The sequence below is a fragment of the Pseudopodoces humilis genome, chromosome 11 (genome assembly GCF_049639895.1).
Source record: "Pseudopodoces humilis isolate 2021_Gansu_Grassland_sample_001 chromosome 11, ASM4963989v1, whole genome shotgun sequence".
Lineage (NCBI taxonomy): Eukaryota > Metazoa > Chordata > Aves > Passeriformes > Paridae > Pseudopodoces > Pseudopodoces humilis.
In genome coordinates, this window is record NC_142210.1 from 7,878,813 (window position 1) to 7,903,631 (window position 24,819).

General features: G+C 42.6%; 1 long non-coding RNA gene across 1 annotated transcript; it reads right to left on the reverse strand.

Moving 5' to 3' along the window:
* Positions 1–14,365: 14,365 nt before the first annotated feature.
* LOC148183590 (uncharacterized) lies at positions 14,366–24,128 on the reverse strand. The gene is made up of 3 exons (XR_015773475.1): positions 24,089–24,128; positions 22,971–23,144; positions 14,366–16,774 (listed from the first exon to the last, which is right to left on the reverse strand). It is a non-coding gene; the product is annotated as an uncharacterized LOC148183590 (long non-coding RNA).
* Positions 24,129–24,819: the final 691 nt, after the last annotated feature.

Consider the following 24,819-nt stretch of genomic DNA (forward strand, 5'->3'; position numbering starts at 1 on the left):
GTCCTTGAAGACCTCTAACACTGCACAAGAGAAATGCCTGGCTGTAGCCTCTGGGGTAGAGCTCTGCTCTCTGACTGAACAGCAGAGGAAATATCCAAGATCCTGACTAGGATCTCAACCCTGCCTAGATATGCCAATCCTGGTGATACTTTTGATACTGAAAAGTCAGTTCTTGTGATAAAACTGCTTGTAGATAAATTCTGAAGTATATTTAAATTACCCCTAATCTGCTAATCCCTGTCTGTGCTGAGAAAAACTGTATTGCTGTGAACAGCAAAGCTGGCAAATTCATACACTCACCACAAGAGTTAGGGGAGGCAGTGGTTATGCAGTGTGTGAGAGTTCTGGCCACACTCCACTACCTCTCTCTTCAGCTCCTATTTGGGAAGTCCCTGGGACAACATCTGCCAGTGCCTGGAAGCAGAAGAGAGGAGTCCCTTGGAAGCAGAGGCTCTGCACACACGCAGTGTGCAGGGCAGAGCCTTGAAAGAGAAGAAAAAAGGGAGCAGGCCTGCAGCTCTAAGCTGCTTCAGCAGCCCAGTGAATCTGGACAATCAAAGAGCAGAATGCAGTACAAGCTTATGCACAGGAGCACGGTCTTCTCCACACAAGAACCTCAAGGAGGGGCTGCACTACTCAGGACCCAATTCTTGCTTTACTATTATTAAAAATGATCTAGCTGGGAATGACTGCAGCAAAATCTGTGGCTGAATTCCTGGCTCCCAGTTGGAGCTGCATCAGTGCAGACACAGAGCTTTCATTCCTTCATTTGGAGTTTTCCAGACTATCTCATCCCAGCAAAATTAAATTGCGTAGAAAACAAAAGCCAGTAAAAACATTAAACACAGTAATTAACCAATAGAACCAAGGGTAGGAAACCATTTATTATGAGAATTAAGGGAATGATTCACACTGAATAATTTATCTAGCAAATTTAGTTTTGGGTTTTGTTTTTTTCCCTGCTGGGAGAGAATTCAGTAGCAGTTTTGCTCACTGCCTTAACACTGGTTTGGTCTCCAGGAGTCAGCTGTTTAAACTAGCTGTGCCTGAGCAAGAAGCCCAGCTTATCCAATGGGACAGATGAAATTAAAATAAAGGTTCCTATGCACCTGAACTTACCCATTTATGTTTATTTTGTAACATCTGCTTAGCACAGATATTATTAAGGCCACATTAAGCATGACATGCCAGCACTCCTCCCTTCCCCTCTTTCATTCAGAAAATGACTGTGAAGCTCAGCAACTTTCATGCCAGACGAAAGACTGGAACCAAAGAAGAGTCATTATGATCTGCAATATTGAACACAAGGCACAAATAACTCCCACATAATAACACTATAGATTCCAACCCTTCCTTCATATTTCACTGCTCAAATGACAAATAAATGAACCTATCAGAGTCCCTCAGATGTATCATAAAGTGGAAATATTGCAGATAGAATAAATAAAGCATTTTTATTGTAGTTAATAGCACCAGAGTGGATAGAGTTACATTTTAATAAAAGTCTCTATTATTTGAATCCGTATTGGACCCACTGTGAGTAGTCCCACCTTTCTTTTGTGCAGATAGAGCAGTTTAATCTCCCATTCCCCATCTGAGGAGGCTGCAGCAGCTTTGCCCTACACTCATGTTGAAGAGGGCCAAGGACAAGACAAAATCTTCTGCAGCACACAGAGCTTCCCAAGCTGTGAGGCCTGAACTAAACCCCATGTGCAGGGCACTCTGTCCTGGTTTGCATCCCAGCAGAGCCTGGAGCGTGAGCCCCATGGCCAGAGCTGAGAATTGCCACCACTGCTGCACCTGAGAGTAGGACCTGGCCTTCCTTCCCTGCTGACAGTGGCATGTGGTGCCAGGGCTGCATGACCACCCACAGAGTGCCCAGAGAATTCACCCAACTAAACATGATTGTCGTAGGAGATGAGATTGCAGAGAAAGGCAGAAAAGGTTTAAAATTCCCTTTGCAGGTACTAGCAACTCCCTTGCAGTTATACACAAAAAAATCCCTTACATACACAAATTTTGTAATAATCACTGCTGCTCTTTAGTAAGCACTCCCTCTTGACTGGCATATCTGAAAAGCACATCAGCTTTCATATATGCTAAGCAGTCTTTATCCTGATTAGTCCTTTTTTTCTTTTTCTATTCATAGATCAGATAACATTGAAAATACCTGCACACAAACTGAAAAGACATTTGAAGGTTTAGCCCTGGTTGTCCTCCTCCAAAGGTAATAAACTGTAATACAGTATTTCATTAGGAGGCTCAATTCACGTCTGCCCACATCAACAAAACATTTCTGAAGTAGTAGAAACGTACAGCTCTTATATATTCTTACTTCATCTCTACAGATATTTACTTCAGGTCAAAGCATTCCTGCTCTGAAGTCCTCAACCCCTGGTGTGTAATTTGCAATAGTGTCTGTATGTCAGTGCTCCAATGCCACAGGGCACAAAAGCATGGTTTGGCCAGGAAAACTCAGCAAAATAAATTATTCCCCAAATATGCTTACAAAGGTGAACACAGAGCAGCAGACACTGGAGTCTGCAGCAGCAGGTCAGGCTAGAGGGTCCTCTGCACACATGAGGTTTGATGAGCTTTAAATAACAAAGACAGTAATTCTGCAGCTGACACTTCTGGTTTCTAAAGTTTTTTCTTTCAAACTAGGGGGACTTCTTTTTGATTCCTAGGAAAGGCTAAAATGCAACAAAACACAGCTGCACACGAGCCCAGCAGATAGAGCTGTGGGAAAGAACATAATTTTCTACTTAGAACAGAAGTTTGATAACAAAATGTTGCTTTAGGTTTGAGAACTCAGAGCACCTTTTACCTTCTGAAATGGCACATGTTGACTTTGGACCTTTCCCTAGTGTGCATGTTGTTAAAGGCAGAGCAGAATTGTTGTCAGACCCTGTATCCATTACAAGATGTGTCAAACAAGGATTACACCAGACACCCTCTAACTCTGCCTGAGCTTGTAAGATCTGCTTGGAAAATGCTGGGAGAAGAGTAAAAGGGAAAGAGCTGTAGACAGACCTTCTTTTCAAAGACCCCAGTCACTGCAGATTCAGTGGGAGCACAAGGATCACTATCTGGAGAGCAGAGAAGGGGTAACCAAGAGAGAGAGATTTGCACTGCACCAGTTCAACTGGGCAGGAGCCTGAGACCACAGGCAGCCAAGGCTGGTGAGCCAGGTGAGGTGCCCAATCTCCACACACGTGCCCAGCAGGCTGCTCTAACTGCAGCGTGCCCAGGGCTCCGGGTGAGCTGGATAAATCACACAAAAAAGGGTCCCAACCATGCCCTTTGATTCACTCATCTATTGACATGGTTCACACCAGAGGGACACTAAAGCCTTTACTACAGTCAAAGAACATTTTTAGCTGAGATGACTAACCTAAAACAGGAATGTAGAGCATGATGCACAACAAAGCAAAACAGTGAGGTGACACCATTGGAGTCTTTTTAACAGCCTCTTCTTTCTGCTAAAACGACAGAGCCTTGTTTTCACTTGGGTTCCAGTGGAAAGATTGCTGATACATACTGGTTATCCCACAATTAAATAAAGTAAGCAAGGTCCCCATCATAAAAATGACACTGATACATGGAACAAGAAAGCTAATTATTTAATTTCCATTGCTTGTTTTCAAAGCATTGAATGATTAATAAAAATCCTTTAGAATCAACGCAAGAGAACGATACTCATGAGACCTGTTGTTTTTTCCCTCCAGTCCTGTGACAGGGTTCTTTTTAAGCTCTGGGAAAGAGAAGATTGTTATTCTCTTTGTGCCTCCAATTCTTGTAAAACATAAATCAAGCCTTGGCACAACCCTCAACACAATTAACATCAGATACAAAAATAAAAAATGCTGATGGTTTAGTTTAAGGCGTGGTTGTTGTCCCCACTGCCTCCCAGAGACAAACGGAGTTCAGAGTTTATCAGTGCCCTGAGAGTTAGATTTGTGCCCATGCTCAGAGCAGCACGATCCTGCCCTGCATTTTAGCTGCCTGCCAAGTCACAGCATTCTTACTCTTTATTGCCATGGCTGGTATTCTGGCTTGGGCTTTGTAGTCGCCCCGCGTTTGCTGCTCACACACCAGCTTGCTGTCTGGAAGGGCATTGTTTGCTTTAAGCATCTGTTGCTATTCAGGAGGGGCTGAGGAGCGACACATGGCTGACAGCACTGCTCCTCCAGGTACAGCTCCCCAGGAACATGTGCATGTGCCAGACGAGGGACAGCGTGGGAGGCAGCCACTGTCCCCAGCCTCTGTCCCCAGCCTCTGTCCCAGCCTGTCCTCAGCCTCTGTCCCAGCCACTGTCCCAGCCCAATGGGCACAGGCAGGCAGGATGGGCTGTGAGGAGGGATGTGAGAAGGGGTCTGAGATAGATGGGGTCTGAGATGGGCTGTGAGGAGGGGTCTGAGATGGGCTGTGAGGAGGGGTCTGAGATGGGGTCTGAGATGGGGTCTGAGATGGGGTCTGAGATGGGGTGTGAGATGGGGTGTGAGATGGGGTGTGAGGAGGGGTCTGAGATGGGGTCTGAGATGGGCTGTGAGGAGGGGTCTGAGATGGGGTCTGAGGAGCCCACGCTGCGGGGCTCTGGTCCTGGCCTCAGCAGTGGGATGCTGCAGACAAAGGGATTCCTTCCACCGGATCAAACTTGCAAATTTCCTCCCTTGCCCACCCGGCATTGTAATTCAAACTCTGCGCCAGGGAAAGTTAATGATTTACCGCTCCTCACAACCCACACAAACTGACACCAGAGATTCGTGAGTAATTAATTGATAGCACATTACAATCTGAGATAAGTAATAAGCAGTTTTACTCACAGAGCTGGCAGCACACGTTGCAGAGCTTCCTGATTTGGCCCAATCAGTGAAATATGCACTGAACTGCATCTTTAATAGCGTTATTCACCATCTAATTATCATTATTTGCATTTTTGTTAGGTTAAATGTGGTGAATGGGATCAGACACACAGGAAGCACTCAGCACCAGGGATACATAAACAATAAAAGAGAAATCTCCCTCTTAGAATATGACATTGCCAAATTGATCAGGTCCAAAATTTTACCTAAAATACAACACCAAAGACAATAAAACCAGAAAACAAAGCAATAAACCAAGGAATGCAATGCAATGCAGTTATCATAGCGCTGGGTTGAGCCAAGAGATACAGATGGGAAAAAAAAAAACTAGCAAGTAAATGGAACACCAGCTTAGAACCCTGGCCAGCAACATCAGCTCAAGGAGTTCCCACCTACACCTGCCTGGTACAAACACTGGTCTTCAGTCCCTGTGCAGCTGTCCTGTAAAACTTCAACAAGTATTACAAACTCCATGCCATAAAACTCAAGCTGTTCTGAATTATCAGAGCAGTTAGAAAATTATAAAGTGTGCAGCTTGGGAATCCTCTCTCTAGGCCTGAAGGCTTGGCTGCACAGTAGAGGGATAATGAAGACTTAGGAAGAAAGTGTCAATGGTGTTCCAGTCATTGAATGTATCTTATATAAAGCAGTTTTAAAGAAAACACAGAAAGCCCATGGAGCAGGGACCTGTGTGCCTCCTGCCAAAGGAAAATCCCAAATTACCAGGGTGCAGAGCAATTACCACCCTTTGCCTAGCCCTGTGCTTTACAAAGTGTCTCCTGCACACTTCAGTTGTACACTCAGGCCAAGGCTGCACAGAAGGCGAGATTCCTGGGCCCCTGCCACCCACACCAGACCTGCTGAAATGCACTTCAGCTCCCTCACTGCACTCACCCCTGGGCCACAGCACCCCGGATTCCCTCCAGAGGAAAGCAGGGTGTGTGAAGGGGTGGGCTGCATCCCCACGCAGGACTGAGGATGCCTGTGAGGCACAGCACAGAGCCATCCACAGGCACAGCCCTGCTGCCCTGGGCTGCCTCAGGAAAACCCACAAACCCCCAAAACACAGGTTCTGACTTTCCCTACTGAAAAGAGAGAAACATTCATCTCTCTCCTCCTAGGATTCCAGCCACCGGGCTGTTGTGCAAAAGGTCCATTGCACCAACAGGAGTCTTTGAGAGGAACAAGGAGTGAACCCGAGCAGTTTCTGCAGAAAAAGACTACGGCAATTTCCTTCAGGGGCCATAAATCCCAAGTAGAGAGAGGCACCTCCTGGCAGCACTGAGAAAAGCACCTGTGTGTCCTGCCTCTCAAGAGCCCGATTCACCCTCTGTCCTCTTCCATCTATTTGTTTGGGGTTAGCAATCACTCCGACCCCCTGAAATCCGTCCTGAAATACCCAGACTGTGCCCCTTGCTTCCCAGGACCTGACTCACAGTTGTCAAGCCCACCACTAGCTCCGACTGCCTCACAGTCAGTGGCTGCCACACTGATGGGTCTGAAATCCAGCCCCTCTGCCTCAGTTTCCAGGTAGAAAATAGGAGTGTACCCATTGCCACCTCCGAGCAGCTTTGCAGCACACACCAAAGGCTACTGCCCATGCAGACACAGCTCTCTGCAGACACCGAGGGGAGCTGACAAAACATCTTCATCAAACACAGAAAGACTTCTGCCCCCAACCTGCAGAAAGCCTGGCAAATGCGCTTTTCATACAGGCTGGAATGGTTATGGGAAGTGCAGGTTTCCCCAAGAGAACTCAGGCAGACAAGTGATGTGACACTGTCCAGAGAGGACACAGGAGCATCTCTCACCCACCAGCACTGAGACAAACAAGTGAGTCCATGGGGCTGACCCCAGTGCACAGGAGGAAAGACCCTTGTGGGTGTTAATTTTTTACAGACACGATGGGACTGTCAGGTGATGTGTCACAAGCTGCATTCGGGCACCAGCCTCAGCTACAGACACTGGAGATGGCACAAGCTCATAGTGCAGCCCAACATCTCTTTGTTACAGAACATTTTAAAAGTTTTTCAGCCAAGAGCATATTGCTAAATCTTACAGACAATTGTTCTAGCCAATCACTAAAAGCACACGAACAGCTGCTTCACACAATGCTCACTTGTTGGCTTTCTATTAACAATACACAGTCGTCCATTATTAAGCTTAAAACCTTCTACTATCTTGGTAAGCATATTTTTCTGCAGCCTTAAGGTCTATCTTGGCCAAGCCTAAAAACTCAACCATTGCTTCATGTCCTTGCATATTGTATTATTGTATCTTCTTTACTTTCAGGCTTTGAAGCTGCTGCCAGCTCTAAGTTCTCTGCTTTTTCTTTTCTAAGATCTATTTTCACAGCTTCTGAACGTCTTCTTACCTTTACTGTTTCCCACAGTCCCTGGAACAAATCACCTTTCTGATCATCTCCCTTTTAAAATTTGTTTAGAAGAATGAATCAAGATTGCTAGGGCAGGGCCATGATACCTGGAGAAAGACTGCTTTTCACTTTTAGCTAGAGTTACAAAAATCTTCAGGGTGTTAATGGATCAATGATGCAGTTTCGTACTAATTTGCTTTGCAGGAATTCTTCACCAATCTGTGTGTGAAAACAGAGAAAAATAAATGCCTTCAAATATTCTCTCACCACAGATTCTACTGTGGTGGTCAAACCTGCTGAGGAGTTGGGAAGAGGACTGTAAATACAACAGTAGTGCAAAGTCATCCAGATTACAGCCTCAAGCCTCCTTCAGCTCCAGCCTGTGATTACAGCCAATAATTCCACCCATTTTGGCAACATCCTGACACGTATTTCAATAGACAATCAGGTTCAAAAGCTTTTCTGTGGATTTGGAGGCCAGGAAGGTGGACTACACCTGACAATCAGGCAATAAAATAACATTACGTGTTTTCAGAGAGCAAACTTTACCAGTTATTATTAAAGAACATGTATTTAACTAATTTTGTATTTTAACTTACAAAGTCAGTAAGACAAAAAAATTTTCAAAACTTAAACCAAAATATTTAATTTATTCCACTCTATTTAAAACACATAACCAGTTGGTCAATTCCCTTTCAATCTTCACACCAAATTCTATCCTGTTCCTCCCAGCAGATATCAGGAAAACCCCAGAGAGTGTCTTCAGTACCATACTGGGCCCCTAAAAAGATCACCACAAGAGAACAGCTCCAGTTCACAGAATTAGCCACACATCTGCTGATGGCAGCACTCATGGTGATGGACATCCTGGCTGTGCCAAGTTTTGGGCACTCAGACAAGGCTGGGAAATACCAATTAACAAAATCTTCAAGATTTTGCTGCCTTTGACCTTCAGGACCTCCTTTGATCTGGGTATTCTCTCTCACAGCTGCTGATGATATAAGTCTGAGGTTGTCCAGGCACCCAAATGTTCCCCACCCGACTGCACTGCACTGAACTCTGTGTGAAGCACTGTTCCTGCCAGAGGGATGCAGCTGCTGGCCCTTGGCCTCCTGACAGCACACTCAGATTGTGGAATTAGTGGGCCAACCTCTGAAGCAGGAAAACCCAAGCTCTATGAACTCTGTCATGGTTGTCAGCATGTTAATTATTTCACTTTCAGGGATAATTATGCACACATTGCAGTGTGCTTCTGTGCCAGAGCAGGCACTATCTCTCACAAAAAAAATGCTCATGGAGGCCAAGCTAGTAGGCTCTCTGCTTAGCTTTTGGAAGGAAATTTATGTTCCTCCAGTATGGATGTTGCTCTTGCCTTCCATGAAATCCCTGACTGAAGAGAAGCCAAAGAGAAAAAGTAAGAAACATCCTCATTTTATTTTTTTTGTTATACAAGAAGCCAGTTCTCCAGGATTACAGACTAGCACTCAGCTCTGTAATGAATTATTTATCCTAGGAAAACAAAAATGTTTTATTTAAGATGACAGAGAGCCTATAAATTTGCTTCTTATATATGCATTGACTAATTAGATTAATTAAGCATGCATACACTTCTGAACAATCAGGCAGGTGGCAAATCATATTTAAGAGAACCTATAATATTCCTTCTCTCATCCTCACACTTGATTAAATGACATCCATTCCATCAAGAAACCAGGGCAGAAAACAGCCTATTATTTGCAGTGTGCCATACCATTATTTTCACATTTTATTTACTTCTTTAAAGAAACTGCAAGACAAATAAGCAGCTTCCAGCAGCTAATCGTCTTTCATATGGGACCCCAGAAATATAATTCACTGTGCTGCATTAAAACAACAAACCTGGTAAAGCTATTAACACCGTGACTGAAACTGAAAACTGTGAGATAAAGGAACTCTGTAGCAAGGCAGAAAAACTGTGCTGAAGCTCTTGCAGAGAGCTCTCTGAAACTTCGCTATTTCAACCTGTGAAGATTCACACAACCTTTCATTTTCTCTTCAAGCAGCAAAACAAAAGAAGGGAATAGCAGGAGATTTCTTTTCTGGATCTACACTCTGCCGCTTTCGACAGCTGCGAGCGCACTCGGAGCCCCCCAGGATGCTGCAGCCTGGAGTGGCAGCCAGCCTAGGGAAGGGAAATTGCAGCCAAGTGCTCAGGCACTGAGCTCTGGATGCAGCCCAAGCCCTGGGAGATGTGAGTCCTGCGTGCTGTCCCTGAGCATCCTGAGCCAGAAGGAGGCAAAGAGGGAGCAGAGGTTGTGTGTGGCAGCTCTCAGGCAGCACTGCTGCCCTGGGACCTGCCCTCTCCGCACCCAGAGATGCTCCAGGCCCCCAGGTGCACAAGCCAAGTGACAAAGCCCATCCCCAAAGCCCCAGCCAGCCCCAGGCCTCACAATGTCACCACCAGCAGGAAGAATCCAGAGCAGCACCACCGAGCACAGAGGTCATGGAAGCTCAGCAAGAACAGGAGCATAATCAACACTTCAACTGGTTATTTCCACAAAACCGAGGCAGGCGCCTAAAAAAAACCCAAACCAGCCAAATCTGAATGGAAAGGATTTAACAGAGTCTTTCCTCATCTTTATGAAGTTAAATGCTGAGGCTTTCACTATGAGTTAATGACTGGTTTGCACTACTCCTTTCTTTGTGCGTGCTGTCGCTAATCAGGAGCAGCGAGCTACCTCAAAGCCTCATTACTAGCCAACAAAAAAAGCCAATGAATCCTCAAACAGAAGTTTTGCTGCAGTGGCATATTGCCATTTAGCTGGAGGGAGGCAGGAGAAAGCAAGTCAGCAGTGACATATTCTGTGCATCCAGCTGGGAGAAAAAGAAAACCCAAGTATAATACCGCATCTTATCGGAAGTAGTTAATCTGACATAACTTACTTAACAAAAATTACAGTCTATTAAAAAGGCATGTAAGCAATGCAGCTGAAAACAAGTCTACACGGGAATCAGCTAGCATAATTATGGCTGGCTAAAAAACAGCAGAGCCAAAAGAAAACTGTGCATAATTTACCAGCTGACAAATCTTAATGACAAATAGAAGAAAACAGGTCCTTGACAAAGAAGAAATAATAGCTGCTCACTTTGGAGTTTTACTTCAGAACTCAAATATTTTATCAGGGGAAAAAAAATTAAAACAAAAAAAAAGGCCATCTTGCATCTTTGCAAAACAAACAAATCAGCACAAGATAAGGTCTCCATGGGAGGGGTTCAAACTGGCTTTGGTCTGGTGCTGGTTACACACAGGTTGCACATGAAGAAAATACATTTGTGTCTGAAGTCTTGCAAGATTAGCATTGTTCTATTCCACCTAAGTAGGTAATCGTATACTTCATGTAACACTGAGTATACGAGCAGCCCTTCTGGAGCCACACTTCAAATTCAGGACACACTGAGCTACTCTGCTGGGCTGGAGCCACAGGGAATGCCACAGGGACTGTGCTGTATGTTTTCTGCAGACAGATGAGAGCTGTGAGGTTATAAGCACTGCATCCTGCTACCCAAAAATATCTCTTGTTACAGTGTGGAAAAAGAGCCATTTTCATTTCCAAGTGTTACTTTTTTGTTGCATACTTTTAGGATAATTTCATATATTGGGATCACAGCAGTGCAATTCTCACACAGAAGCCTTTAGATCAGCAGTTCTAGGATGGGCTGCATAGAGGTTGGAGGTCCTGTGCTCCTTATTAAACTCTCTTTTATTCCCCTCATATTAAATGCAGCCAGTATCATTCACCTGTAATGATGTATCTGCCACATGGAAACTAATCCTGGATGGGGGTCAAGGCCATCCATCTGCAAAAGGAAAAACTGTCCTGCAGCTGAAGGTACTTGGGCATAAGGCACAGTATGAGAGTAGGGGTGGCAGAGAGAATTTGGAGAGAGCAACTGCTTTTGGGGTACTGAAAACATGCAGCATTATCTTGGGAAAGAGACAGGCTAAAATCCAACCTCAAGCCAGGACTAAATAGCAGATTGATTTTTAAAGGTATACTGGTTCCTAATAAGGAGCTAGTAGGATTTCTTGCATCATTAGACCTCCAAATACCACGGACTGAGGAAGTGAGTGTGCCCATTATGCTCTTGTATTGCCCATGTGCTCTGCTGTTACCTAGATGAACACACGCTTGGGATAAATTTACACTACATTTTCATGGATGCAAATTGTTTCATCATTAAAAAAAAAAAAGAAAAAAAGAAAAAAAGGAAAAAAAAAAAGAGGGGTAGGGATAATGACACCATTGCCAAGATGTCAGTGATCCAGATCTAATTACTAGAACCTAATTTTCTATCTGAAAAAAAGAACCCAGTATGACAAGTAGTTATTTTACACACTCATATATTCCCATGGTCTTTCAGGAGGCCACAGCAGAAGGCAGTCATTAACAGTACTCAAAACTGTTACACACAATTAGGATTTTTAGAAAGTGCCTCATTAGACACCTAAATGCACAGTTCTGTTTATAGGAGATGTATTCTCAGGTATGAGAAATCTTGATTAAGAAAGGGAAAAGGAAATAGGACTAAAAGCAATATGAAACAAGAGAAAGTCCAGAAATGAGTGAGAATCAGAAGAGTCTTGATATGGAATTTATAAAAAGACAGAAATCTATCAAAGAAATCTCATAATCAGAAAGGGAAAAATAAAATAAAAATAGCTGAAAAATGGTCAAGATTAGGTAAAAAGGGCAGTCCACAGAGAGAAAGGCAAGGGTTGTGTGCATGGCAGACACCCAACCCAGGATCAGGGTACAATTGTGTCCCCCCAGGCTCCTGGACTGGGAAACCAGCTCCAATGCAGCTGTGTGCACCAGCCTTTGACCTCGTGTACAGGGCTGTGATGGGGTGGGTTAAACCACTCAACCTCACTCTTCAGAAACTCACACTGCTAAACCAGAGGTTACAGAAAGCTCTGAGGATTCCCAGGGGCACTCCAGGCATCTTTTCAGGAAAGAAATATGCTGTCCATAGTGATCTTACAGCATGATTCCCATCTACCCTGGCTGAAGCCATTTTCTATTTTCAAGAAAACATAACATTAGATTATTTGGTGTATATACCTTATAAAAAGTATTTTGGAGGAATTAAATAACTGGTGACCACAATAAATGTTTACATGAACAAATGCTCCTCCTGCATGGATTTGCTGAGCAAAGAACGGGAGGACCAAGCACGGGAGGAGGAGACCCTAGATAACACCTTCCACATCTTTACCAAATACTGTAAATTGTGTTTTGACAACTCTGATAAACGTGAAAAATTAAATACAAACATTGCAAATATATGTTGGCACTGAACATGAAAGAGCAGGTATGTAATAACCTTTGCAACTTTTGCTTCAGGTACTCTACTCTTCAAGTGTTGTTTCTCTGGCTTCCCTGAGTCTGCATGAGCACTGCATGCTTCATGTTGGGCTTTTTTCAATTCCTCCCCCACTCTCCTTCAGAGGTCAGTCTCAAGTAATAGCTTCTGCATTTTAGCTGTCAGCAATATTTCCTCTTCTTTTCTCCTGCTGCTCAGGTCAATCATCTTTTCCCACTGAGGCTGGAAAACCTGCCTGCTCCTTTGCTTTCTAATTATAATCTCCAATTCATCTTCCTTCACTTCCATTCAATTCTTGAACCATGTTTGTCTTTTTCTTTCTCTTTCTGCACTAGAATATGCTTTCCCCCTTCTCTCAGGATTTTTTCACAGTTGACCAGGGTAATACACAACTAGTAACTAGTATTTATTTCAATTCAGTAGATCCCTGTCCCTTCCTAAGAGTCACTGTGCAGTTTAAGCCCATACAGCTGCACAGTTATTTTGTGGAAGGAGCTAGAAATTTCAGCCTGTAGCAGAGGACCACGTGTGTTGTGCCTTCTAAGCCTCACTCCCTCTTTTTTAGCTTCCCACAGCAACCACAAGTCCCACTTCCATCCCCCATGCTGAGTGGCCAGAGGAGAGCCTGCCATTCCTGTCAGGAATGCTGCCTGCTTCCACCTAGGAGCTGACAAAAAAACAGAGCAAGAAGCTTCCAGAAGAGCCACATGATAGTGCACACAGCAGGGTTGAGTCCTACAAGCCCTGGAAACATCCTACCTTTTGGTCCCTGACAGTGACCAGCCTTGCTAGTGGGGCTGAAAAGAAAGAAGATCCAAAAAACTTCGATACACTGCAGCCATCAGATTTAAGAGTCTGATTTTTTTTAATAACTTTATCAGTATAGGTATATATTAAAGCTTTCCTGGGTATATACATTTCCATCTAATGAAGCAAAATTAGCCTTGGGAATTGCCAATAGACAAATTCTTTTTAATTCAATAATTCTTTTTAATCCTTGTCTTTTCAAGTTCTCATTAGATTTTATAAGTTGCACAACCAAAATACTGGTATTATTTAAAAGAATTTAATCTCTGAGTAGCTCTGAAAGACATGTTACATTTGATTGACTTTATGTGTCACATTCAGAGCTTTCCAATGTTATCAGCAGTCTGGCCAGAGAGCATTTACTAGAAAGAGCCTGTCAGAAAAGGTACCACCACCCACCCCTCTGGCTGTCTGGTCAGGATGGATGCCAGCTTTCCTCAGACTGTCACAGAGTGCTTCAAAACCCTTCAGCAGGCAGTTTTCCAGCATCTGGGTCAATTCAGACAGTATCTGAAGGAGATGTATGTTTAACACATCCTTGAAAGCTCTGTGGGAAGGAAAGGTGCCTCAGGACCACGGATCCAGCTTGGGCACCTTTCAGGAAACTTCCATCTCTTGCCTTTATGAGCAGAACCTTGGCCAGGGCAGCTTCCCCAGAGCACTGGTGAGGAGCAGCCTCTCTGCAGCGTGGTGCTGCTCCTCTTCCTGGCCAGCCACAGCAGCCTGGTCCCACCAGCCTGGCAGGACAGTCGAGAAACACCGACTCCATTCAGAGCCCTCTTGCTGGAGCCAGCTGTACCAAGCCAGAATCCACTTTTCAGCCTCTTAGGGCCATTTTTTCCCCCCTCCTGACAATTAAAGCTAATATAAAGACTTTTATTAGACCTTTGGAGCCAACAAGTCCAGCGATCTCAGTGTTATGACAAATACAAGATGCATTAATGTGTCTATATGGATTGAAAGCAAAGAGGTCTCGTGACTATCAAGAATCAGGAAACATGGCCATAAGGGTTTCTTTAACCCTTTTTATTAAAGCCCACATTCTTTCCACTCTACATTTTTCCAGTAAAGCAAGCAGAATACTGCCACAAAATGTGGCCATAAAACAGAAAGTAGTGAAAACAAATGACATCTCTCATGTGTTCCCATTCTGGGCTATGGTTTTGCACAAAGTCAAGTTCTCATTAACACTGAAAAGGATTTGCAGTACCACCAGCTCACACAGAGACAGGAGAAAGCAGAATTCATTCCATCAATAGTACTCATGACATACTGTGTAACTAGACCCAAAACAACAGGGAGTAGAAACTTGCAACAAGAACATTTTTTGGGAAAGGCCTGAGACAAAAAAAGTTCAGGGTACCAAAAATCAGAAACTCCAGAGTAAGTAATGGAACACACATTTAAGTGAAAACTGGTGCACGGTATGGGGACAGTGAAATAAAACATCGCACAAAGATAATGACCCTTGTCTCAGCCAAACCAGCAGAATCACAGAATGGTTTGGTTGGAAGGTCCTTAAAGACCACTCAATTCCAAGCCCCTTGGCACAGGCAGAGACACATTTCACTAGACCAGGTTGCTCAGAGCTCCATCCAGCCTGGCCTGAATTAACATTCCTCATTATTTCACTGGGGATATGTATCCACAAAAATTCTGTGTCGCACATGCTGCAAAGGAACATACATGGAAATCTAAAAGAGCCTATTTTTGTCTGTCATCATTAAATAATATCTTAATTAATCAACAGCTTGTGGCAGCTCCCTCATCACAGAACAGAAAAATAAGTATCAAAATACATGACAAACTGGTCATCACAAGTCACAGAAAAAAACCAAGGAAAAGTTCCAAGGCAGTGTCCAGATCTGCTCACATAGCAAAGGAAACAGAGAAAACCACATCAAATCTCCGCTGAGTTTTTCTAGTAGGTTAATTCTGAACAACAATAGCGTTTCAAAATTAGGCTTTGCAGGCAGGTGTAATCATTACAAAGACTGATAAAGCACCAGTGTTCAAACCTTAATTTAAATCTCTGGTAGAATTCATATTAAGAGACATATTATCTGATTTCTGTTAGACTGCTGTGAACTTTCCATTATATAAAGTAGTTTGCAAAGTATTTTCCAGTAGACTGTTTGCTGTCCTAATTATACAGTGGGATATATAATCTATATAATTTGTAGCTCATTGTCTCCATGGCAATTTTCCAGCAGTAAAAGAGTAAACCCATTGTATGTTTTTAAGTCAGTAAATAGCTCAAAAATAAAATAAATTTATTTTTAGAGCTCTAATTCTCCTCTTTTGATTGTTTTTCTTAGACGGGAAATTTTTTAGTCTGATAGAGATCAAATAGGGATCAAAACTGACAGTTTTAAGACTATCAAATCTAGAACAGAAAGTTGACAGAGATTATAAAATACCAGTTTGGGGGATTGTGCTTAAAACTGGAATTGTTTTGGTTCAAAGGACAGTGAATTCATTAAAGAAATTACTAATAAAAATCGCTGTGGCCTTTTATTTAGTTTTCAATATAAAAATTATTTGACATTTGCATCACAAACTCTGTCCTCCCTAAGGGAGCAGTGATTTCTCTGTACACAGTGTATGCTCTCTGGAACACAGAAAGGTTACTGCCAGGCAATCAATCATTCCAACCACCCAGCAGTCTTGTAAACAGCCAGCCAAACTGTTCCCTCCAGGTCGTCTTGCAGCTGCTTTTCGATTTGTGCAGCGTATAAATACATATGCATAATCAATATTGTAATTTAATTCCCACCCTCTAATGCTACTGTAATTCCTGGCAGATTAATTCTTAAAGGACTGCACCTGGAAAGAGTACAAGGTGATAACAACAGCTCAGTACTTTTTAGGGCCATCAGGAAGATGCTCTCAATCACAACAGGCTGCTTGTGCCACAGTGATGGCTGGTTAGTAGCTCCAATACAGCTGCCAGGTGCTTACAGTTAGTTTTATTCCACATAAATCCTAGGGTCAGAATAGAATTTCAACAGTGATAGTATTAATAATAATGGGGAAACAGGAAAACATTCCCCTGTCCCAAGCCATGTGACTCCCATCACCCTTGCTGCTGCTGCAGCCCTGAGCCCTGGTGATGATGATGGCTGTGCAGGAGGGAGAGGAAGGAGAGGAAGGAAGACAGATTGATTCCAGGTGCTCCACACCAGATGAAAAGTTTGCAGAAGTGTCAGCTCCCCTTGATTTTCAGGCAGTTTCTCGGTCAGTTCATGGTCCCAGCTCCACTTGACTTCAGCAGGGCTGTGTCAGGACATGCCTCTCCGAAATGTCAGGCTGCCTGCCAGGTCAGGGTGTGCAGGAGGGAGCACAATTTGCTGTCACGCTATCCCTGCAAAGACAGGACAGCCTGCTCTTGCCAGCAATAGTTTTCTGAACACAAATGTATACACAGAACTCACAAACAGAATTACTCGAGAACAAAAATATTTGTGATACTATTTGGGGGTGTCAGAGTAAAGAACAGTGAAAACAAGAAACATCTGTTCTTCATGAAGGCAGTGAGTTCAAACGGGTTTTTTTTAAGAAAAAGCTTATTTTAAAATCCTAGGAGAAAAACTCCTCAAAGGCTTTTCAATCCTAGATCTCAAAATACCTGATAAAAAACAAAACCACCATTCTTCCTTTTATGGGCAAGTCAAGAGGTATAACAGACTTATCAAGGGTCAACAGAGAAATGTAGAAGAGACAGAATTAGAACTCATTTCCCAAATGAAGCAAAAAGGTTTTCCAAATCATAGAACTCTCAGAATTAGAGTGGATATACCTGTATACAAAAATATATATATACAGAGAGAGAATACTGTTAGGCCTCTTTAAGACTATCATAATTCCATGCCTTATCTTCTAGAGCCTATTCATAAGTGATAACACTTAAGGGCCAACCTCAGCAGGTGAGACACATGTACTGAACTTAGTAATTTCTGACAGCTTTAGTAACTGCATTCTGATTTCACAGGGTGTGACCAATTTAAAAGAACTGGGGATTCTCCTCATGTTACATGAATTATTTACCACAGTAGTGCTACAGACTCAGTGCTTCAGGAGAAACTCCAACTTCTTTAGGTCACTGTCCTTATATTGCTTTCCCAAAAAGAAGAAAGGAAAAAAAAATCAACAGAAAGCCCACAAAAATGCTAAGCTATTTGTGTAAGTTTATTTGATTAAAAGTCCCATTAAAGCCAAAGGGGTCACTGTGAAAATGCTGCAAGATTTCCAAAGGGGTGCACAGATCACTAGACACAGTGCAGCTCTGGGATGCACCAGCAGCTGTAAGCATTATTCAGGCAATAAAGCCCTCAGTTACTAAAGATATGCAATATACTGGAGCAAGAGAAGGCATGCACTGCTTCAAGCTCCACAAACAGAATTTCCTCTCTCCCTCCCTCCCTCCTTCCTACACTGAGCTCACCTTCCTTATTCAACTCACGAGCAGCTTCCTCAGCTGAAGAAATCAAAGAACAGCACCCCCATGGGTAAGCTCCACTGGGATATTCAGAAAAGCAACTTGTGCATCAGAAAAACCTGTGTCTGTACTCCCTGCTCCTTTTTGTACCACTACCCCCTCCCACACACACAGATCTTTTCAATCCAGCATTACTACCACAAGCATTATTTTAGGAATTGCTTTAGAGCTGAGCCATGCAATACATTCAGGCAGTGGAAGTGGGGAAAATGACTGTCCAAAGAGGCAGGAGTAAAGCAGGCTTGCTCTGCATCCCTGTGCCTAGCAGCCCTGCATTGCACTTTGCCACAACAAAGGTTACAGGTGGCTGGCTCCCAGCTTTGGTCCACGCTGAATGGCTTAGAGCTGTCCCAGCTGGAAAACCCAGCTTCTCTCTTCCAACTTCCAGGAGGTTCATTCTCAAAGTGTCTCATGATTCATGATGCTCATGGGCTCATTACTGACTGACCTTCTCAATGGTCAAAAGCAAGACTGTACAAAACCCACGGAATGTGGGTTTACTCATGTGGGTAAACACGTTAAAAAACTTGTTATCGCCATGGTTTTTGTCAGCTGGCTAGAAGGAAACCATCCCAGAGTACCACCAGGAAAGAAACAATAGGGTTCATCAAATGAAGGGCTATCACCAATATTTTTACATTCATGTTCAGATACTAATTCACAGAGATCAGCATTCTCCAAAAGGAAACTACTCTGGAGCAAAGGATCTGTCCTCTGCCATCTGTATTTATTAGCAGGGAGATCACGTTTCTCCCAATAAAATCAAGACTCTCATTCACAGACTCAAACAAAAGAGCAGATTCTTCCAAAGGCATCCAAAAGAGCAGAGGAGCAGGGCAAGCCCACCTTCCATTACAGATGAGGCAAATAAAACACATTCCTGTCTGTACCAACATCCTAACTCTCATCTCAGCTGTGGCAATTGCACCTCAGAGTAGCTCAATCCCCTTCAGAGATGCTGCTATAACACCTGTCAGTATAAATGGGATCAGAAACAGTGTGACATTGAACAGCAAAGCAGACTGGTGCCAACAACTGCTAGGAATTTATTTTTTTTTCATTTATTTCTGGGAGTATTATTTTGCATCTTATATAATCATTAGAGGTTTACATATTCTCCATATTTTTAAACACTCTTATATAGCTTTAAATGAAATGAAAAACATATGAAAAGGAAAGATATCTAGACTGAAAATGCCTCTGGAGTTACTTTGAAAAGTCATTTTTTTATCTTTTTTCTATCACAAAAAGATACTTTATTTTAAAGAGAGTACATTCAGGTGATGAATCATGGCCTCAGCAGAGATTTTAGAGTCTGTGATTGAGTCATAAAGGAGAACAAAGCTGAGAACTGAGCCAGGGTAACTGGCAGTTGAGAAGACAAGGACACAGGCAGCAGGCTGGGGGTGAAAACATACCAACACTGCACAAAGGATAAAGGAAAAAATTGTCAAGGCCAAATAGAGGCATTCAACTCTCACAGCCCAACCCCATGAGTCTGAATATAAGCTTTTCCTTCTTTTAATGTTTCATCCTAATCTGATATTGACAAAGATTATGATTATGTCAGACATCAGATTATGTCTTCTGAAAAAAGCCTAATGCTGTTTCAAAATTAACATTTCATGTTACATATTCTCTATTTTTCAGGAAACACAGAAATTATACTTTTTCAAAAGCTTCACACAGGTTTTGTATTGCCCCAGATTTCAACTTTCCTGTCAGTGGAGCAGAGATCATGTATAACTGACATTTTTCCTGTTTGTTTAAGTGATGTTTTAAGAATAGGAGGTCTGACGCCTTCTTTGGGGGTAGGGTCAGGGGGGTGTAAATTTTATATTTATGTCTTCTCAGCCATAGGCCTTTGCATTGACCAATTTATTTTTCCACTTACTTCAAGCCATCAAACTATCTCTGCCATTAGCTCTGATTTATAGTGCCTAAGAACATAATCCAACCATGAATCTTCTTTGGGAATGCTGTAGTGGCATGAAAAAAGAACTCCATTTAGTACTCTTCCTAGAATAGGAAACATGAAGTTTCCAGGGCTATCAAAAACATGAGAGACTCTTTTGTCTGACATTCCCTTTCCAACCCTTGCAAAGTTCCTGTTCAGCAGAGAGAAAGCACATCAGACACCTCCAGGTAAGGAAGAAAGGGATTTCCTATCTGGCAAAACTAAGATGTCAAAACACTCCCTTCTCACAACCAGATATAGCAGAGAGCTTTCAAACCTTTTCCCCAACAGGAAAGAGAAAGACTGGTTAACCAAATTAACCAAAAGCTAGAATAAGGGAAATCCAGAGCTCAGACTCCCATTCTGAACTGGGCAGAGCAGCCTCAGCTTCTACAAGAGCATCTCACTTGGGTCATTCAGAGGTCTCTGTGCAGCTAACCCCTCTCAAATTTCCAGTTTCAAATTAAGAAATCTTATTGTTTCCTGTCTCTTACTGAGAGTTAATAATTCTAACAAATCCCGATTTTTTGCACCTAAACACTTCTTAATAAAATTCCACATCTTGTTCGCTGTCAGGCCATGCTTTTGTCACATATTTCATAGAATTGGTATGGGGTAGGATATTCTATTTTAAAACAATGCAGAGGAAGGCTGGAAAGTGTTGCCTCGCTAAACCTCAAAGCTTGCAAAATGAGGATTGCAAACAAAGAGAGCAGGATTTATTTATTCAGTCAATTTCACGATCTCACTGATGTTATTCCTTACTTTTTCCTGTCTTCGTCACTTGGCCACTTCTGCTGTAAATCGTCTACACAGAGTGGAGGAGGGTTGTAAAATGATCTTTGGATTTATTACACTACATTTGCAGGATAAGGTTCTGTGATGTAGAATGCAGAAGATTCCTATGGAAACCTGAGCACTCTTTGGTCATTTTGATCTTTTCATCTAAAGCTTTCTGAAGTCACATAAGTGACATAGGAGCCTAACCCCTGAGCTTTCAGTGCAACCTGTGCCTCACTGTTAACGTTGCTTTTCAAAGGCAATTTAGAATATAGTCAATGTTACATGGAAATATCAAATACAGTTCACTTAAACATTGTTAGAAGAGTTTTGCAATGTGGTTTAATAGCCAGGAGTCACCATTTCAGTCTGAACTATTTGGCAATTTTATATAGGAAGCGCCCTGTACTCCTGTGGAGTATCACATCATGTTCTCCTGAATACCAATGAAGATACATCTTGGACACTGCAGTGCAATGAAGAGCAAATTAATATCCACTGATCTGCCACTTGTCATAAAAAGTCTTGCCAACAGTTCTCACATGCCCCTTCTCTATTGTTTTGTCCAATCAATAAAAAGACTTTCACATGAAAATGGAGAGGAGTGAGCGCTTACTCCTCTTGTAAAGCACTGTGCTCTTCTGAGAAATGTTTGGCAGGTTCTGCTTCTTACAGTAACACTTTGCTTTAATGGCACTTTAATGCTGACTTGACAGTGGAAGTCCCATAGAAATGTTCAAGGCATCCACATTAACGCTAAATAAAAGTCATTATGATTTTAGAGACGTGCCAGGACAGAAATGTCTAATGTGGCAGACTCCTGGGAGCACAGTGGGAGATGCTGGCTAACCTTTGGAACAGGCTGCTAGCCTGAAGATGCAACAGTCTCCTACACAGCACAGCACTCTCCTCAGCAAGGCACCCAGCCCTCCTAAGGCTTCCTCACTCTTCAAATCAAAGCTGCTCTCAGGTCATTCCCTGGGGTGAGGGGACAGTAGACAGGCAGGCAGCAGGAACTTGAGATACAAAACAGCACTGCTTGTAACAGAGATGTTTTGCCAAGGATGAGCTCTGTGTCTCCTTCAGAAGCTTGGAGCAGACAGAAGAGATCTTGCTGTTGCACACTAATAGTACATATTAAATGTGCAAGCGAGAAATGCAGCATAAAATTTGCTGAGATTTGGACTGAAGTTCAAACTTAATGAGTGTAAATCATTCATGGTTTGAATCCCCTACTAGAACAGATAAACCCTGAGTCAGTTGCTGGATTTATTCCCTGCTCCTGCTTCCTCCTCACACGGAGAGAGGATTTTGTCCTTGAGATTCCCTTACTCTGGCTACTGGTCCAGAGAGGGGACACGTGTCTTCCCCAGCTAGGTACAGAAAGACATGTATTAACTGGTGAGCCTACTGGTATGTTCACTGTAGCTGGAAAAAATATAAAGATCTTCTTTTCAGATGGTGAATGAAGCTACAAAGGCCAAGACCAGAGCCACTGACTGTGTGTATTTTACATGTATTTTTCTTTCCCTTCCCTCCACGCACATCTGAGCAAGCACAGAAAACCAGACATGCAGGAGTCTCTCCAGTTTTCTCCTTTTTCTCCCAAAGTTAAAAGCAGATTTTCAAGAAGAGAAGGTTCAAGCCAGGCAAAAATAAGGTCATGCAGCTACCGAGGAGAGTCTCACCTTTGGAACAAAGAATAAGCTGGATCCTGAAGCAAGGAAGTTAATTTTCCTTCCAAAACTTGTCTTTTAAATGCTAAATACTGTTGACCCTGACACTCATATCTATATCAAATTACACTTTAAATCTTACTCATCTCCAGCTCTTTATTTAAGCTGCTTTGTCTTAAGCCAACCCTAAACAAGCCATCAGTTTTTAAGTAAGTCATGTGTAAAAATCACCGGTTGAAAGCCAGAACACTCCAGCTGCTTGCAGCATATCAGCCTCATGTTTCAGCATGAATTCATAGGCAGGGAGTAGCCTGGTGTGCAATCTCCCATCATTTGTCTGCCCCACAAAGTTTCTCCACTGAGGCTGCTGGACATTTAGAGCTCAAATAAATCTGAAAAATTAATCCTTACCTTTCTTCAAAGCAAATTTCTGTGTTGAGGGAGGAAAATTGTTCATAAAGAGTGGACATGCATAGCCCTCACTGCAGTGCTATTTCTGATCATTGGCTACTCTGACACAGGTAGGAAAATACTGCCAATTTTAAAAATGTGAGCAGCTTAATTAAACGACCTTCATTTCAAACAATACAGACCAAAAGTAATTAATAAAAGTGATGCAGAAATCTCTGCAATAATATTTCATATTTACTGTTGGAGAAATAATCCTTTAAAAAGGTCAAATGGGCTCCAAAGGTGCAATTGAGAAGAATAAATTCTCATGCAAGTTCAAATTCAGTTATGGGCTACAGAGCAGGTTCCTGGCAACGTCTGCATGGCGAGACAGCTTCCCTGTTTGCAGTAGCTACAGAGACAGTTTCTCCATCTGCAAAAGAGATAATGGTGTTGACCTTCTTTGTGCATTCCTCTGACATCCACTGATGAAAAAGACGCCATAATAAATACACTTTCCCCATGTAATCCTGTGAAGTTTCTGTGCAACAAAGCAAGAGTTATACTGTCTTTTTCTGCCCCAGTATACAGACTTGCTCTTGAGAAAAAGGCAAGAAAAACAGAGAAGACAACATCCTGCTAGGAATAGAGATATTCTTTGTTAAACCACAACAAACAACTAGGAACCAAGCCATGAGGGTAGCTGCCACTACTGCCAGCACTTAGCCACCTCCTTTTCCATGAGCAAGCCTGAAGTGAACAGCAGCTCATGATTCAAACATTAAATTTTAAAAATTCCAGAAGCTGGCTGTTGTCTTCTGCAACCATGACAAACCTCAGCAGGTAACACAAGATTTGTGCCTTTTATTGTACAGATAAAAGAGTAGAGACCAGAATATCATTAGCCTTCATTTCATAGGCAAAAACCAGGGCAAATATTATTAGAAACATCTCCCCAGAGCAGAGCATGCAGACCTGGGACATATCCACTGCAGGCCTCAGATCTGCCTTCAGCAGCACAGGCCCAGAGCTAGAAATTTCCTCATGTACACAGAAGGACAGACTGTCAGGCCTTTTGTAACCTCTCTTTTTATATACCTTTTATAATATATTTAGCTCTTTGCTGAAAGGCACAAAGTGTTTTGCATCAGGGATTTCCCAATAAAGTCCTGACTGCTTTACAGATGTCATGGCAGATTCAGTTTTTCTAAGCAGCCCACAGATACGTTTTTAAAGACTATCAAACTTTTACTGTGATTCAAAAGTTGAAGCCACAAAACAAGTTCTGAGCCTAAGAAATAAATCACAGGTCTCATTTAAAATATACACAAAAGAGTTTTAACTTATTTGCAAACACACAGAGATATATCAGGTCACCTTACTGACAGCACGATCTTCCTTTGCCTCACTGCTTGGGTGAAAAGTTGAAGCACCCAGTGGAGGGACTAAAACACTGCTCTTTTACCCCAAGAACAGAAACAGCACTGACAGCAGTGGGGCACAGCCCCCACACGGGCATTGGCTTCAGCTGGGAGCTGTAGGGATCAGCATTCCTGAAGCAGGGAAATGAAACCATCCTCCATGCCTACCCCAAGGCACAGCATCCTCTTTGTGAGGCTGCCAGGAGCACTCACCACTTTTCATTACGCCCATCTAATGCAGCTGCAGTGTGTGATGCGTTTCCATTACAGATGCAGGCATTTGGGTATGGCCAGCCCAGCTAAATTTACCCACTGAAAGTTGCAGTATTTTTTTAATAGGAAACAATAGAAAAAAAAAATCCACTTTTTTTTGTTGTCTCTTGTTCCAGTATATAAGATTTCTTCCCTCACTTTCAAATAGAAGGTGTGAAGGCTCCTAAGGAGAAAGTTTATTTGCTAAGAACATGATTTCTACAGCTTTTCAGAACTGGAAAGAAAAAAGGCAAGAGCATAGAAAATGGAAAGGTAGGAAAGCTAGCATATTTGGAATAGTATTATCCCAAAATGCAGCTCTTATATTGCATGGATCCTGTCCACCCTCAGTGGATTATTAGGCCTGAGTTTGATATCTTAACAGGAGAGATTACAAAAGCTCTCACACATAAAACCAGCAGTTGTGAAGTACAG